Source organism: Dromiciops gliroides, chromosome 4 (assembly GCF_019393635.1).
Source record: "Dromiciops gliroides isolate mDroGli1 chromosome 4, mDroGli1.pri, whole genome shotgun sequence".
NCBI lineage: Eukaryota > Metazoa > Chordata > Mammalia > Microbiotheria > Microbiotheriidae > Dromiciops > Dromiciops gliroides.
Genome location: NC_057864.1, coordinates 495,024,749 through 495,042,456, shown reverse-complemented (window position 1 = coordinate 495,042,456; position 17,708 = coordinate 495,024,749). Strand labels below are relative to the sequence as shown.

The 17,708-nt window shown below is 46.5% G+C and overlaps 1 protein-coding gene across 34 annotated transcripts in view; it reads left to right on the top strand.

Annotated features, from left to right (window-relative positions):
- The window catches only part of PCBP3 (poly(rC) binding protein 3), a 384,627-nt gene that overhangs the window by 256,968 nt on the left and 109,951 nt on the right, over positions 1-17,708 (top strand). For 32 of the 34 annotated variants that reach the window (XM_044000428.1, XM_044000427.1, XM_044000415.1 and 29 more), the window contains one exon: positions 9,730-9,849. The exons of the other annotated variants lie outside the window; for them this stretch is intronic. The gene's annotated coding sequence lies outside the window, so the exon portion shown is untranslated. The remainder of the gene's footprint in view (positions 1-9,729; positions 9,850-17,708) is intronic. 34 annotated transcript variants of the gene reach the window in all.

Here is a 17,708-nt window from a genome sequence, read left to right as displayed (position 1 = left end):
CTTCAGCTGAAGTTGAAGTAAAAAAAAATCAAACGAAGCAAGGGTGCAATCATGATCTCAAACAAAACAAAAGCAAAAAGTAGACCTAATTAACAAAAAAAAAAATGTAAGACAAAAGTAGACCTAATTAAAAGAGATAATCAGGAAAACTACACAGGAAAAATCTGATGTAATATGAAAACAGATTTTACAGAAAGTTTCTCTGATAATTGCCTCATTTCTCAAATATATAGAGCCATTCTCCAATTGATAAATGGTCAAAGAATATGAACAGGCAGTTTTCAGAAGAAGAAATCCAAGCTATTTATAATTATATGAAAAATGCTCTAAATCACCCTTGATTAAAGAAATGCTCATTAAAATAACTCTGAGGTATGACCTCACACGTATCAATGACAAATGCTGGAGGAGATGAGGGAAAATAGGTACACTAGTGAATTGTTGGTGGAGTAGTGAATGGATTCAGTCATTCTGGAAAACAATTTGGAAGTATACCTAAAGTTCTATAAACCTGTGCACACCCTTTGACCCAACAATGCTACTACAAGGTCTGTATTCCAAGGAGATTGAAGGACAAGGAAAAGGACCTCTGTGTACAAAAATATTGATGGCCGCTCTTTTTGTGGTGATAAAGATTTGGAAATTGGATTGCCCATCAGTTGGAGAATGGCTGAACAAGTTGTGGCATATGATTATGTTCCAATACTATGGTGCTGTAAGAAATGACAGGGTTGGTTCCAGAAAAAAAATATGGCAAGAGAATATGAACTGATGCAAGGTGAAGTGACAAGAACCAGGAGATCATTGTGCACAGTAACAGCAATGTTGTACTGATGATTTATTGTGAAGGATTTCACTACTCTGATCAATACAGTGATCCAAGACAATTCCAAAGGACTCATAATGAAAAAATGCTGTCTACCTCCAGAGAGAGAACTGATGAACTCTAAGTGTAAACTGAAGTGCAATTTGTTCACTTTTTGCAACATGGTTAATATGGACATATGTTTTGCATGATTTCACGTGTATAATTGAGATCATATTGCTTGCCTTCTCAATGGGTGGGTAAGAAGGTGGAAGGGAGGGAGAGAACATGGAACTCAAATTTAAAAATAAAAGAATGTTTAAAATGTAAATACATTTAAAAAAAAGAAGAAAGAAAATGAAACCTTTGTCAGAGAAACTTGATGCAAAGACTTTTTTTCCTTTAAGGTACTTGTTTTACTTCTAATTTTGACTGAATTAGTTGTATTTGTACAAAAATTGTTTAAAACATCATGGAATCAAAACTGCCCATTTTATCTTCTTTGATTCTCTCTCTCCTTTGTTGGGTAGTGTACTCTTCCCTATCCATGAATCTGAAAGGTCATTGCTTTCTTGTATCTATAGTTTACTTACGATGTGACCTTCATCTCCAAGTCATGGATCTATCTCTGGGAGCTTATCTTTGTATATGGTGTGAACTGTTGGTCCAGATCTAGTTTCTATCTTCCAGGAAGCTTTCTTCTAGTAGTCCCAGAGTCCTTATACCAGGAGCTGCAGTGCTTAGGTTTACTGAACATTTTGCCATTTTTGTCCTTTTGCTTCTGTATGCTATGTACCTAATCTCGTTCATGGATCAACTTTGCTCTAATTCTACCATTAGTAAATTGCTTTGGTGATTACTGCTTTATACTATGGTTTGGGATGTAGTGCTGCAAGACCCACTTCCTTTCCATTTTTTTATTATCTCCCTTAAGATTATTGACATTTTTGTTATCTCAAATGAATTTTGTTACAGCTCTGTAAAACATTGTTTGATTGATGTGGCACGAAATAAGCAAATTGAAGGAGCAAAACCATTTAGATAGTATTCTCATTTTTATTATCTTGGCATTGCCTACCTATGAGCATGTAGTATTTCACCATTTATTAAGGTGGAGCTAAATGTTTTCATCTCTCCTCAGATTTTCCCCTCTCAGTACAGGATGCTGCTTCATAGTTCTATGGGGAAAACTGGACCACTCACTGTGAGCTCCTTCTTCTCCCTCTTCCTCATCTCCTCTCATCTCAATGATCCCTTAGTTGCTAAGAGCAATGGCCTTTTCTCAATCTTTATTCTCCTTGCCCTCTCTGAAGCCATTGATGCTGTGCATCACCCTCTCCTCCCAGATGATTCCACATCTAGGTCTCTCTCCTGGTTCTCCTCCAACCTCCCTGACTTCTCCTCTGTCTCTTTTGCTCCTCCCAATCAGGCCCTCTAAGCCTAGGGATTCTTCAGGGTTCTGTCCTGGGTCCTTTTTTCTTCTCCCTCTATAATACCTCCCTTTAGGATCTCATCAGCTCCCATAGATTTAATTACCATCTCCACACTGATCAACTCTAATCTACCTCTCCTGCCCTAATTTTTCTGCTGACTTTGAACCTTGCATCTCCAACTGCCCTTAGACATCTCAGACTGGAGATTAAACTCAACGTGTCCAAAATGGAGCTCATTATCTTTCCCCTTACACCCTCTTCCCCCACCTTCCCTATTATTATAGAAGGTAAACACCATCCTCTTGTCCCTCAGACTCCCAATTTAATATGCGTCCTGGACTCCTTACCACCTCTCATCTTTCATATTAAAGCTGTTTCCAAGGCCAATTGATTCAATCTTTGCAACATCTCCTGCATCTGTCCCTTTCTCTCCTCTCACATGGCCCCCACCCTGGTGCAAGCTCTCATCTCCTCACACCTGGACTGCTGCAATGGCTGCTGGGGGGGTGACCTACCTCAAGTCTCTCCTCTCCAGAACATCCTCCACTAAGCCACTAAAGTGATTTTTCTGAAGTGCAGGTCTGACCATGTCACCCCCTACTCAATAAACCCCAGTGGCTCCCTGTCGGGTCTTCCAAGTCTTTCATATCCCAATGCCCTCCTCCCTTTTCAGCCTTCTTACACCTTCCATGCCACCCCCTCCAACATACTCTTCAGTTCAGTGACTCTTGGCTGCTCCATGAACAAGATCCTCCATCTCTTTGCTCTGGGCATTTTCTCTGGCTATTCTCCAGTCCTGGCAATTCCAGTGATTTGTGTGGGTTTATTTTATTTCCTGAAACTTTGTTGAAGTTGTTCTTTCTATAAATTTTTAATTGACATTTTTGGTTTTCAAGATGGACCATCCTGTGATCTCAAAGAAGTCAAGGTTTTGTTTTCTATTTGCCTGTGTTTGTTCCCTTGTATTTTTTTCTTATTTCTAGGTTTTGTGAAAAGCCTTTTCAGTATCTATTGATATAATCATGTAACTAATTATTTTTATTGGCATATTTTTTATGTTTATAGTTTTCCTCATGTAGGGGCAACCCTGAATTCCTGGAATAAATCTAACCCATAGCATATAATCTTTCAAATATGTTGTAACCCATTTAATCCATATTTTATTTAATATTTTATGCTAATGTTTATCATGGAAATTGTACTAGTTTTTTTCTGATGAAAAAATGTTTTTTATCTCTTGTTTTTTTTTCTCTTAACTCTTGCATTTGCATTTGTGTTCAGTTCACTTCTGTCCTTTTCATCAAGAATACCTGGAACTTTTCCATTTCATTACTGATATATCTTTCCATGTATGATTGTACTCAGTTCTGTCCGATAGATCATTCTAGGTTATAAAACTTATTCCTCCCCCATTGGAATGTGAAATTCCGGATCCTCCTCTTCTTTATAGTGTCAGCTGCTATGTTTTATGGAATTCTGATTGTAATTCCTCGGTGCTTGAACTCATTCTTTTTGGCTCCTTACAGTGTTTTAACCTGGACCCTAAATCTCTATATTCTGAGTTTTCATGTTGATGCTTCTTTCAGACAGTGACCAATCAAACCTTTCTTTCTTTCTGGTTCTGCTTATTTCATTTTTTTCCAGTGGGGCAGTTGGGGTTAAGTGACTTGCCCAGGGTCACACAGCTAGTAAGTGTTAAGGGTCTGAGGCCGGATTTGAACTCAGGTACTCCTGAATCCAGGGCTGGTACTCTATCCACTGCACCACCTAGCTGCCCCCTGGTTCTGCTTATTTCACTTTGCATCAAGCACAAGTCTGTGCTTCTTTGTACTTTTCATAGTCATCATTTCTTATAGCACAGTCATACTCCACTACATTCGAGTGCCCCAGTTTATTTAGCTATTCCCCTGTCAGTGGGGATCTACTTAGTTTCCAGTTCTGGATTACCACAAAAGCACCTAGGTGGCACCATAGTGCACAGAGCTCTGGGCCTGGAGTCAGGAAGACTCATCCCGAGTTCAAATCTGTCCTCAAACACTTACTAGCTGGGTGACCCTGGGCAAGTCACTTTTCCTTGTTTGCCTCAGTTCCTCATCTGTAAAATGAGGTGGAGAAGGAGACGCCAAACCATTCCAGTACCTTTGCCAGGAAAATCCCAAATGGGGTGGTCACACATGCCTAAACAGTTCAACAATAAGCAGCAACAACACCTTACATTTCTGTCTGGTTTTGTCCCCAATCTGAAATTTATTGTTATATTCAATGTTGCCTTATGAAGACATTGCTTTCTTTTTGACACATACAAATTTTCACAGAATTCAGTTTTTGGGTCAGGTTTTCGATCATCTGTTCTCGCTACCAAGTCTCTTTGCCAGTCTTCTCTCCCTAGCCAACAGTGTCTTTAACACCAAGTTTTATCCTTTGCTCTATTTCTCCCTGATATCCTTGTGGCCCTTATTGAGGACATTCTTCCCCTGAGACGCTCGAAGGTGACGTGAAATTGTTCTCGTCTCCTGGGGTTTCTCTGAGTTCACGGCATCCCTTCGTTGTGTCCCACACCACGCTTACTCCCTTCTCTAGACTGGAGCGTTGCTCCCTCTCATTCTCTTGGACAGAGTGGGCATGTCCCTCTTGGTCCTGGAGAGGACGCTTGAGACAAGGCCCCATTTTCTTTAGGGATTCCAGCAATCCGGATCTCCTGGGGCTTTGACTTCCTGGTGGCTTTGGCCGTGGCTCCCAGAACTGTCTTCATCCTTTGCTGTGATCAAATGTCATGGATGGTGCAGGTAGTGGGCTCCCTACTGGATTCTAGGTGCTTTGCTTCTCAGGTATGTTCCTGACTCACTCTGCAGATATGGGGTAATGTGGGCTACCTTGGTGCTTGGCTGCCTGGGCACTTATCTCACTCTGTCTCCCACCCTGGGTGCAAGGTGTTTCTTCTCAAAGTGTTTCCAGAACTGAGGCCATCCTTCTGTGAAGCCTCAGACTAGAGTTTGTAGCTATTTTTCTTTGGGTTTACTTATCATTGTGTCTCATTGTGTATCACCTGTCTCATTTCCTTTGCCCCAGTTACTCTTGTAGTCCTTGTGCTTAGGACACCTGTGGGAGACCCCAGGGAGCTTGTAGGAGAATCAGGACCCCTCCAGCTCTCTACACGAAGCCTTGCCTTTTTCACATTAACAGGCTGCTATGAATCTTTGTGTTGTTTTGTTTCCTTCATTTGGGGTGAAATAAATACTGTCGATAGCTGGGGTATATGACCCTATTTACCCACGTCTTTGGAGGTCAAGGCACGAGCTCTATTCTGGATTCCCAGGGGAGAGTGTGGGTCGGGACAAACAAGCTAAAGGTATACTGCTTTCGAGAGGCCCCAGAGAATAAGCCCAGGCCGTGTAAACCCAGAGCTTGAGGCTCTTGTCCTCCCCCACCACACACACACACACACACACACACACACACACACACACACACACACGTGCACACGCGCACACACGCTCACACACACATACACACACGTACATACAAATGGTCCCAGCCATTTTCATGTCTGGCACTCCTCCCCAGTCCAGCCACGTCTGAGCATTCGCAATCCTCACACTCTTCTCCCATGATCGGGCCGCACATTGCTTTCCTCTCACAGTGCTTCCAACTTATGTACATTTTAAAGGAGTTGTCTTTACACCAGAGTCACTTCTGGGGAAAACAACGCCAACAACACTGGCAGCAACCACCTCCTCTAACCCCTCCAGACTGAACCATCCCTTGCAAGCGAAACCATTAAGTAAATCCAGCAGCTCTGGTGATGCTGCCTGACAGCTTGGGATGACCCTCCACCCCACATCCCCTGCCTCTGAGCTCTGATGACGCAGAGAGCATTCATGTTACGTGCCCTCCAAGGCCATCGCTAGCTCTTACACATCAAGCTTGGCTCCCTTCTAAAGGCTTTTTGTTTTTGAATTTTCCTCTTGGTTTTGCTCATTTCCCTGAGCCTTATTTCTCTTAATGGCTCCGTTTTCATTTCCTAGGATATTCTATGTCATTTAAAAGTCTGAGCTGGTTGATGAGGCCTCCTTTCACCCACATCAATCTATTTGGACAGCCGGCCCTTCTCCTCATTAAAATGGCTTCTCTTTCTGTCTCTAGCATTTCATTCTTGAAAGCTTCTATTTCCTCCTGAGGCTCATTTCCCTCCATAGAATTTTTATTCCATCGGATCCTAGCTATCATTTCGGTTGCATTTCAGAACCTCTGATCTCTGTTCTTGACAAATAGAATGAACAAATCCATTTTCTCTGTCCTCATTCACAGACTCTAGGGTGGAGTGATCACGGCTCCCCAAGATTCTCATCATTCACACCCCAGGCCCTCATGATTGGGAAGAATCATGTATAGGAGAACTGTAGTTCCTCATTGTGGGCTTTTCCCTCTCTTAAGTAAGGAAACTACTATTAAAGCAAATAAAGAAATTATTAGATGTTCTGTGAAAGATGGGGAGGGGAAGAAAAGTAGGGGAGGGGAGAAGAAGAAAGAGGGGAAGAGGGAGAAGAGAGGAGAGAGAGAGAAATCTATAGACAGAAGGAGAGGGGGAAGAAGGAGGAGTGGGGGCAAGGAGAGGGGCAGGGAGAGCAGAGAGAGGGAGGGAAGGAGGGAGAGGAGAAAGGAGAGAGGGAGAGCATCGGCAGATGTCCTCTCCCTACACACTATACTTCTGTGCCTCATGTATGATTTCTTGTACTGATCATTTCATTCATTATCTGCCACACTTGGCCCCATGGCCTCCCTTTTACTTTCTGGATTTCCTTCATCATCCCTATATGCAGTGCTACTCTGCCCACCCCTCTACACTTTTACCAAAGTTGCTTTAAATACCCAGATGAGAAGTTTGCTCTTTCTCTAAGAGGCAACAGCAGCCAGTGAAGGTTTTTGAGAGAAGTAGTATGGCCAGGAGTGGGCTCTGGAAAGAGGACAGACTGGAGAGCAGAGAGGCATTGATAGGAGGAGTCCAGGTGAGAGGGAATGAGGGTGACCTCTGCCAGGGGGTAACAGGGATCAGGGACACATCTGTCCTCTGAGGACCAGCCTGGCTGTGTTTGGAGGAGCTCAACAGAAAGGCAGCGTCCATCTCCAAGCTTATTTGCTGTTACAGAGACACAAGGTTTTCACAAAGCTAGAGGGTCTTGAACAACAAATCAGGGGGAGTGATGCTCAAATAAAATGTGGGTGAAGCCAAAATGGACTTGGAAATCCTCTGGTGAGGAGCCCCAAGACCATAGAGCAAAGGTCACGGCTGAGTATCAGAGGCTGAAGGCCAGGGAGTGACCCTTTGATTCTCATGGGACAAAAGTTGTGCCCTGGGCCTCAAGTGATCATAGATTCAGAGCCAGAGAGGACTTTAGAGCTTTAGAGAGCTCCTGATTTTGTGGATAAAGGAAGTGAGGCCCAGAGATGGGCCATGACATACTTAGGGTCACACAGACTATACAACAGAACTAGGATTCAAGCCCAGGTCCTGTTTCCAGAAAATCACCCAACTAACATTTATTAAGCACCTACCATCTACCATACCAGTCTTCAGAGACACAAAGCCAACCAGCTGATTAGTGTAAGGGTGATTACCTATAACCTTCTTTTTCTTTAACCTTCTTCAAGGGCACCTAATGTGGTACAGTGGGTAGAATGCTGGGCCTGGAGTCAGGAAGACCTGAGTCCAAATTTGGTCTCATACCTTACTTGCTGTGTGACCCTAGGCAAGTCACGTCATCCTGTTTGCCTTAGTTTCCTCATCCTTAAAATGAGCAGAAGGAAATGGCAAACACTCGAGTATCTCTGCCAAGAAAACCCCACAGTGGATCATGATGAGTCACACACAACTGAAAGCAACTAAACAATGACATAACCTTCTTTTACAGATGAGGAAACTGAGGCGAATAGCTGACATGAAGTTTTCCAGGAGTAAACAGCTATTTACTAATAGTGGGGCTAGGATGCAGACCAAAGTCCCCCAATACAAATTCACAGGACTTGAGAACTGAAGGGCTCTTAGAAATTTTTCTAGTCCAGTTCACACCTGAGGTGTGCATACTTTAGGCAGACCTTATTAAGAACATGGGTGGGGGGTTCCCACTCCCGGCTGGTCTTATTGATGAATTATTCAGAACTCTGATTTGTTTCTTGTTTGGCCATGGCGTTTTTATGACTTACATCTGGGGACCAAGGTCGGATGTCAGCCAAGGTGGCATCCTCCATCCTCCATTCCCCCTCCTGAAATGAACATTTAGTCATGTGCTCTGTTCTCCCTCTCAAAAGGAATGAATTTGGACAAGAGCTCACCGAGCAGTGAGTCCCAAACCTGGTTAGACACCTTAAATTAAGTTGACGTGAGGGAAAGAATTAGCCTTCAGCCACACTAACAGGCACTGTAGCCAAGACCCTAACTGAGCTGGGGAAAATGTGAGCATTTCGAAGTCTTTTTAACTGGGTTGGGAAAAAAAAAAAACAACCTAAGATGTAAACTCCTTAAGAAAAGAGATTATCACAATTTAAAAACAAAAACAAAACAACCCAAGATGTGAACTGGGTTGAGAAGACAAAAGAAAAATGGGGGTGGTGCAGAGTTGGAAGAAGGAAGAAGTTTGGACTAAGTGAGGCGCTGTGGGAACAGGAACCAGTCACTTATCAGTGGGATATAATAAGTGTTGGGCAGGGGTGACATTTCCTATGGAAAGCCAACTTCTCATTGTCTTTCAAGGGAATAATGGGTAGCCCACCATAGCCCTTACAGTAATGCCAAGCTTCTAGATCTGGATTTCCTCATCTTTCCCATGGGATGGATGCTTTGGGGGCAGGCGGATGAAGCCTGTGAATCCCTTCTCATCATCACATTTTTCAATAACTGAAACAATTGCTAAAATTAAGGGCGATCATGGAAGGCGCAGCACAGTGCCTGGAACAGAGTGATCCCTTGGTCAGTGCTTGTTGACTGACTTCAAACAAGGGGGCCCAGGCACAAGCTCCCTGGGAATCTGGTGACAAATACTGTGATGATGGATGATCCATTTCAATGCCATAGCAACTCTCAGAGACCATGTGTCCTGTTGGAGCTGGGCTAAGCTCATGGTCAGGGGAGGGATGACCACCCTGAAGTGGTCACAGAACCTTGATGGAAACTAGGTCATGGAGCAGGTGCCCAAGTTAGGGAGCTCAGGCGCCACCCAGGGAGAACAAGGGGTGGCTATAGCTATAGCTAGACCACAAAGGGTTAGGAGGAAGGCAACATCAGTCCATAGGACATCCCACAGGGAAACTGAGGGTGCTTAGCAAGTTAGCCTTGGCCTTGGCAAGCTGGCTTCATGATGAGCCATCCCAGCGAGCGGCTGTGGGCATGGCTATGCTATGTGGAACACCAAGTGAGCGGGGCACCCTGATATGGAAGGTTCATGTGGTCAAGGCATAAAGAATCCAGCTCATTTGTCAGGAAAATCTTTGTTTCAGCTGAGTGAGTATCTCGCCTCAGCTGAGACCGCTTCATTGGCACGTCCTAAGATGAGATCATTTGGAGACATCTGCTGACTCCAGCTCTGCTTGAACTTCAGAGCCGGCTTATGGGGCAAGGTGAGTCACTTCTTTCTGAACCTTGGAGGCCCTGGGGACTGTTTTAAAGTAACCGTTTATGTCTTACAATGCTTGCGATCAAACTCAGTGACTCCAAATGCTCAAGGCTCTTAAAATAAAACCACCATCCACAATGTGGCCCAAGGGCACGCCTTCTGTGACTCATTCCATGGCCATTATGGCATCAGACCAGCAGGACCTGCCCATGGTCACAGATCTTCAGAAGGACAACAATTGGTCTCCAGAAGAGCCTGACATCGTGAAGGCTTTATCCCAACACCTGTCTCAAGTTCAGTCATTTGGGAATGGCAGCAGAGTGAGAACTTTTCGTGGGCCAATGATTATCTCCTGCAATATAGAGTTTTCAATAAAAGGACTATGAGGGAATGCCATGGAAGGAGAGATGCCTTGGAAATTTCAGGGAGGGCAAAATGGCTTTTGTCTAAGGGTTCAGGGAAGGCTTGTGACAACAGATTCCTGGCTTGGTACTGCTACTTTTCAACTGGTTTCAGTGTTTTTAGAAGGAAAAGGGCTGGCTGGACTGGCCTTCCTGAATCCTAGAAGAAAGCAATGAGGAGGGGCAGCAGCATGCTGGGACCACAGGGACACCTCTCCAAAGATACCTTCCAGAAAGGAATCCTGGCTCTTGGCCCAACTCTCCTTCTCTTTCCCTTTATCCAATTTGAAATCTGTCCTTGGGTTAATGGGTATTAAGAGGGAGCAGTATCTACTCAGCTGAGTGGTTTTTTGAGCTCTTACTATTAGAAATTCAGATGAGTTTTATGTGTTGAACTCTCCTCTCTTGTCTCCTCTCTCTCTTTCTCTCTCAATCTCTCCCTCTCAATCTCTCTCTCTCAATCTCTCTCTTTTCCTCCCTTCCTCCCTCTCTCCCTCCCCCTTCTCCCTCCTCTCCTCTCTCTGTCTATTACACATACACACACACACACACACACACACACACACACACACACACACTTTGTTAGGCCCAGTAAAAGTCATTTTAGCTCGAGGCCCTCCTCTTACATGAACCCAGTAAATGGCTGCCTGAATTTCACTTCCCATTAGAAGGAAAAGAATGGGAGCATGGGGGAGGGAGGGAAGTACTGCATTTGTCTCTCGCTGGCTCAGCTTTGTCAAACATGGAGAAGAGATCTGCACAAGAGCTACCCGCAGTGTCAGCTGCCGCCCACCTCAGTCTCTTTATTTCCCTGGGAAACATCTTCACTGCTTGTTAAGTGCAGAGACATGAGCACAGAGCTGGCACGTCAGCAGCTGGTCAGGTGTCCACCCAAAGCAGCATGACCTATGAAAGGGTAGAACTGAAGTCCATTGCCCAGGATTTGGAGGCTCAGCTTATCACTGCTATAAAACCAGAGGACCACCCTCCGTCCCTCCCTACTGCCCTGTACTGAGGCCTTTATGGGCTGGTCTCAGACAGAGAAGCACAGAATCACTTAGTCACCTCAGAACCAGAAGATGCCTCCACAGCTTTATTCCAACCTATACCAGAACAAGGGTGCCCTTTTCAACATCCTGGACAAGTCCACAGCCAGCTTTTGCTCCAGGGCCACAGTGAGGCCCAAGGTCTGGCTCCCCCACCCTCTCCCTTCTTGGAACCCTTGACTGAAAGACCTGGCAAATGTGCAATACTTGGGGGTCTCTGAATCAATCAAAAACATGTCTTAAGCACCAGAGATCCACCTGGAAACACCACAGATTTCCTCTGATGCATGTCCCATGTGTGTCTGTTACCGAAGAGAGGAGAGAAAGCGTGACTAGTAGCCGTTGTCCCCTGTCAGCAGCGTCACTCTGGACTTCCCTCAGATTTCAGCAGAGAGGGAGTGGGTCCACCCAGGTGTCCAACACCCAGAAGCATGCTGGGATGGTTCAGAGTAAGGAGTAGGCCTGGGGACAATCTGACCCATGTCTGGGAAAGGAGTGGGGTACACCTGTCTACAACAAAGACAGTAATGATGCCCATTGCTTAGGAAGTACATTAGATCCATTCTCTCATTTGTAGCATCACAAGCATGGGAGGTACCTTCGAGACCATCTCATCATCCTCCACGATGGTATAGACGAGGAAACAGAGGCTCAGTCAGCAGAGAAGGGGCTTGGCCAAAGTCAGTCTTCAGCACAGCCGATGAAGGGGGGCATGAGAACCCCCATCCCCCTTTTTATGGGTGATGGAATTGAAACTCCCAGGCTAGCCCAAAGCCTAGAGAATGGGGGATCTGGGTCAGGCCTTCTGCTTAGGGAAGACCAACATTCATTGCTTCTACTAACCATGTTCCCTCTCTGTGATTCAGTGTACACAGGGAGAATTCCTTTTTTACCACAGGTGGGTTGCCCCCAACCCCATGTCACAATTACCCTCATCCAAACCCCATATGTAAAGTCACAGTCTAGAGAGAGATGCTTTGAAGAACGAGGGTAATGAGGATTCCCTACCACTTGGGGCATCTGTAGTAGACTAATCATAAGGAGGTACTCTTCAAAGATGAAAAGGAAAGTGGGGTACTCAGGGGGTTCCTGAGGCCTTCAGAGGCAGTAATCTCCAAAGATGGGAGTCCCACCAGCTGCATCTCGCACTCAGGATACTATATGAAGATTGAGATCAGAGCATCCTCCCCAAGTAAGCTCCCTCCCAACTTCCCACTTTCTCTTCCTGACCCCCTGTTCTCCTGCTCATCCAGGTTCAGAAGCCCACGGTGATGCATCTTTGGCTACACAAAAGGCTAAGATCTTTCTGGTCTTCCTTGGTGACATTTCTCAGCTTTATCACCTTCCCAATCACACCACATCAACAGGGCACTTTAACACTTGCAAAGTATTTTAATGAATTAAGTAATGAAAAGCATTTAAGTGCCAATCATGTCAGGCACGAGGCTTTAAGGAACATACATTCCAATGGGAAAGTAGCCCGGATTGGGAGAAGTGACCAAGGGAGGCAGGAGAGGGAGGAGCCACAGGTGGGAAGAGGCTGAAAAGCCGAGTGCAGGTGGGGGTCTCTAGGCACAGTGAGATCACTGGACCGGTCTGTGCCCTCTCAAAGGAGCCTCGGCCCTCTCTGCTTACTACCCTTGGACACGCTCGGCCAGCAGTCCCAGCAGCATGGGATGATTTAGGAAGATTCGGGCAGGAGGGTCCAGGTTGTAGGATCAGCAGAAAGGGAGGAGTAGGGCACCTGGGTATTCCCCTAGACTGGATGCCATGCAGAGCATAACCATAGGCATGGCACCACGGACTTGGGACCAGGATGATACCAGCTTCGGAAGCCTTGGCAGGTCACTTCATCTCTCCATGCCTCAGTTTCCTCCTCTGTAAAATAAGGGACAGGGATCGGTGGCCTCTAAGTTGCCTTCTAGCTGGGATTCTACCATGACCAACCTTAAGAGCACCAGTGCTCTGATCATTATTGACAGTTTACAGATGCAGAAAGGAAGGGTTAGGTAGCTTGGCACCAGCTAATACGGATCAGAGGTCGCTGCTTCCAACAAGCCTCTCTTCTCCCAAGGCTGTTCTTAGGATGTGACTTTCTTAAGGGCAGGAATTTGGTTTTGCTTTGTCTTTCTATCCCCAGGAATTAGCAGGGTGCCTAACATGTAGTAGTGCTTACCGGGCATTACTACACGGACACCACCTTAGTTCAGGCCCTCATCGTCCCTTACCTGGTTGTCAAGGCCTGTGAATAGGAAGGGGGAAGCCAGACCCGGAGAACCTGGGCTCCTGCTGGTCAGGTCTCTGCCTCCTGCCCTGGGAGAATCCCCTTCCTCCAACCAGAAGAAGCACCCTTGCTGAGCCAGCCATCAGCTGCTGGGAATTGCTTCTAGTGACACCATAGAGTGGGAGCCATTCTCATTCTGCTAAGTGCTCAGTTCTAGGGGAGAAGGACAGGTTGAGGGAGACCAGTGTTCCCTGGCATTCTATACTCTGCTGGATGGGAACTTGAAGGTGAGCCAGTAAAGCTAATTGTATTGATCTGGGAAGTGGGGGTTGTGTCTGGCCCTGAGGAAAAGAACATCTGCCCTTCACGCAGTGGGACCATCCTCCCCCCTCCTTTTCTCACCATTAGTTTCTGGATCCTCTTCACGCCCTTCTGAAGCAATTAGTCAAAGAGACAGCCCGGTGCAGCCGCTCCCTCTGTGAGCTCTGTTCACCTTGCTGGAGGCTACCGAGAAAAGGACGCGGGACTGGACCAAGAGGGGCAGCCTCTGGTTTGCCCATCCCCGGGGCTCCCTCACCTCCTCCCACAACGACTCTGGTCTCAGTTCTGAGGAAACTTGCCATTGGTTCGGCTGCCCTTCTTTGGCCTGCACAACGATTTCTGTCCACGTCTAAGGCACCATCCCACTCCATGTTCCCCGCCCCCTTCCACCTGGACCTGGACCTCTCCATCATCTGGGTCTCACCCTCGCATCCTTCGGCAGGCATTAGGTACCTACCCTACCTCATCCTCACACTCTATCTGGTTCCTGTCTATACACCCCTAAGCATATGCACTCACCTCCAGAGTCACAAACCATGGGGGCGATAGCCAGTGTGAGTTAGGAAAAAGATTGACTCACCAACCACATTCGCTTGATTAAACTGGGGAGACTCGTTTGGCATTCCCAAAATTCATTTGCATCCCTACAGGAAATGTTCCCAGGACATGAGCACAGTGTGCCTTGCCTGGTCCCCGTACACCTCCTGCAATATGATTTATGTGATTAATTTGACAGCAGACTCACTTTCTGTAGACGGCACAAAAGGTAAATTCCATCCCAGATGAAATGATTATGAAAACCAGATAAGCAGAGTCTGAATAAATGAAGTTATTTTAATACCTAGGATGAGGTAAGTAGGATTCCTCGTGGCAAGATGCTACCCTGAACTAAGATAGAATCTCTTCACCATGTTTTCTGCTGCATCACCATGGGCTCCGAACACCCTCAGCCCTTCTCTTTGCTCCTTAGTTGGATGTTGTGGGTGTGTGAATTCCACCCAAACGAATAGAGGCAGATGGTGCATACAATAGTAAGGCCACCAGCCCTGAGCTGAGGGGCCTTGGGTTCCTTATCCCCTTCCTGGTCCAGCTCTATGACCTTAAACAGGGAAGCATGAATGAGTGAGGGGCTATTAACCAGCGTTTGTGGAGGTTCATGATGAAGCTGAGCATTCTCCTTGGAGGACTGAAAAGCATAGAGGGACCCAAGCATGGGAAGCAGTTTGAGCCCTAAAACTTTGACCTCGTCACATCTGAAGGATGAGAAGAGCTTTCTTGTGGGTCTTCCTGTTTCCAGTCTCTCCCCTCTCCAATCCAACCCCCATGAAACTGCCAGATCAATCAAGGCCAAGTCTGACCATGTCAATCGATTGCTCTATGACGCCCCTATTTCCTGACCAAAGGACTCTCCCTGGCCACCACTCCTATCAGAATGTATGCTCCGTAAGGGCAGCGACTCTCTTGCATCTCTTTTTTATGTTGCCTGTGCTTAGCACAATGACTGGAACAGAGTAAGTACTTAGTAAGTGGTTCTCATCCATCCATTCATTTGTTCATTTGTTCATTCATTCGAGTCTCTCCCCAGCTCAAAAATAGTCAGTGACTGCTGGTTGCTGTTAGGATAAAAAGCTGACATCTAAAGCCACCCCCAATCTGCTTGGCATCCATCTTTCCAGGTTGTTTTTTTTTTTCAATTGTGCAATTCCCCATCAGGTAGTCTAAAAGCCAATGCCTCCTCAAACTAGACCTGCCTTCTTCCTGTGTGTTTTTGCACAGTCCTTGAAAGCTCTCCTTCAGATAGAGAGACAACGCATTGATTAAGTGCTTATGATATGTTAGGTGCTGTGCCAGGCAAGAAAAACAAGCCAGTCCCTGGCGTCAGAGAGCTTCCATTCTCACAGGGGCTCACAGAGAGGGGAACTGGACATCTGGGGGAGGGGAATGGAAGGGTCCCCACATAGGGCACTGGCACAGCTAGTGGGAAGGTGGAGCAAACTGGGAAGTTCTGAGAAGGAATTTCTCTGCCTCTTAGGACGCCTGGCTTCCTTCCAGACTGGCACAAGGGCTACTTCCTTGGCAAAGCCTTCGATCCTGCTCATGGTCCCCAGTGTTGGCATCTCCTCCCTCCTGAGTTTGGCCTGTACTCTTGCTGTGCCATTTCCAGTGATAAAATGTAAGGTCTCTGAGGGCATCCCTAGTGCACAGCACAGGGGGTGGCAGACAGTGGGAGGTTAATAAAGGCTTGTGGCATTGACTTAGATGGAATTGGGATGACTGAAGATGCTAAAGGCACCCGAGAGGGGGATGGGGAGATGGGGTTTGGGATTAAATCATAGCGATCCACTTGTTGGGGATGTAGAAACACAATCAAGGGTGCTAAAGAATTCATTCATTAGCTGAGACAGAGAGGAAAGAAAGATTGCCAGAAAACACAAGGCTGGGGTAACACAGAGGTCATCGATGCCTTTGTTTGACTAGTAAGGAGACTGAGGGCCAGAGAGGGGCCAGAATTGGCTAAGTGTCACAGAGACGGGCATACCAGAGCTGGGACTCACACCCATGAGGGAGAACACTGCCAGCTACTGGACCCTCAAGAATCTTATTTCAAAAGAAGGAACTTTCTTGTCAGAGACTCCAAGTGGATGATCCATGTGTGTTATGGGGCCCACAGTGAAGTGACTGGGGGGATGCAGAGAAGCCCTGCTTCCTGGGTTCAGATCCCAGGAAGTGCTCCAGAAATGGAGGGAGGGAGGGATGGCTTTCTCGGGGGGAGGGGGCAGCGAATGGCCAGCATGAATGAGCTCCCCTGAAAGCAGACCCTTAAATTCTCCTTCTGTCTGAGCCCCTTCTGTTCCAGCTCCACTGACTCGCCCAAATGTATTTTTATTTCACAAAACAGCAGCTGAGCGTCCTTAATCCTTCAAGTGCTTGGCCTGATTCCTTAATCCTCCTTTCATTTTTGCTACAAAACCCCGTTCAGCCCCTGGACGTGAGCAAAAGTTTACTTAAAAGATTATTTAAGAGCTAAATTAAACCGCTGTTCTCGGCCTGTGAGGGTTATGCTCATCCCGCGTCGGAGATCTCAGGGACGAATGATCCTTAGCCAGGGCAGGTCTCTGCTCCCTGGGGAGACAAAGAACAGAGCTGGGTTTGATGCAAGGGTTATAGGAAATCTGATTTGGTGAGGAGGGGCTGGGGACATGATTCATCTGGCAGGAAAGAGCCCCTTCCTTGGAAAGCTAATGGTGGGCAGCTCCCTTCTCTGAAGCCTGGGCTGGCCTAGTCCCCAGAAGAGTCATCACTATTCCATCTAAGTCAATGCCCCCACTGTGTGCCTCCCCTTAATCCCAGAACCTGACTGGTGGGAGAGGCCTCTCAGAAGGTTCACTTAGAGTCCCACAAGAATTCCCTTTAGACTATTCCTGGCAAACCATTAGCCAGCCTTCAGTGAAAGACAGCCCATGAGGGGTGGCTCACTGCTTCCTGATACACCAGTTCTCAGCCCATGAGTCCAACCCCTTCATGTCATAAATGAGGAAACTGCTGGCCCTAAGGTTAGGGGACTGACCCAAGGTGACACTGGTAGGATTCACACCTAGCACCAGCAAGGACTAACATAGTGCTGGGCAAGTCGAAGGTGGCTGATAAATGCCTGGTGAATTGTGTTGACCACAGGTCTTACCATTGAAAGTCATGTAAGAAGCCGCCCGCTGGCTTCACAAGTGTCAGGAGCACCTCCCAGGCAGAGCCTCCATGGGCTTCCTTGGTGCTCAGAGATGTATGGCATCAGTAATGACCCCTGGCTTAGTTCTGGTGGCTGATGTTTGTTTCTGCTCTGTCTGGTGTGAGGGTCATGGCACCCTGATGGGGT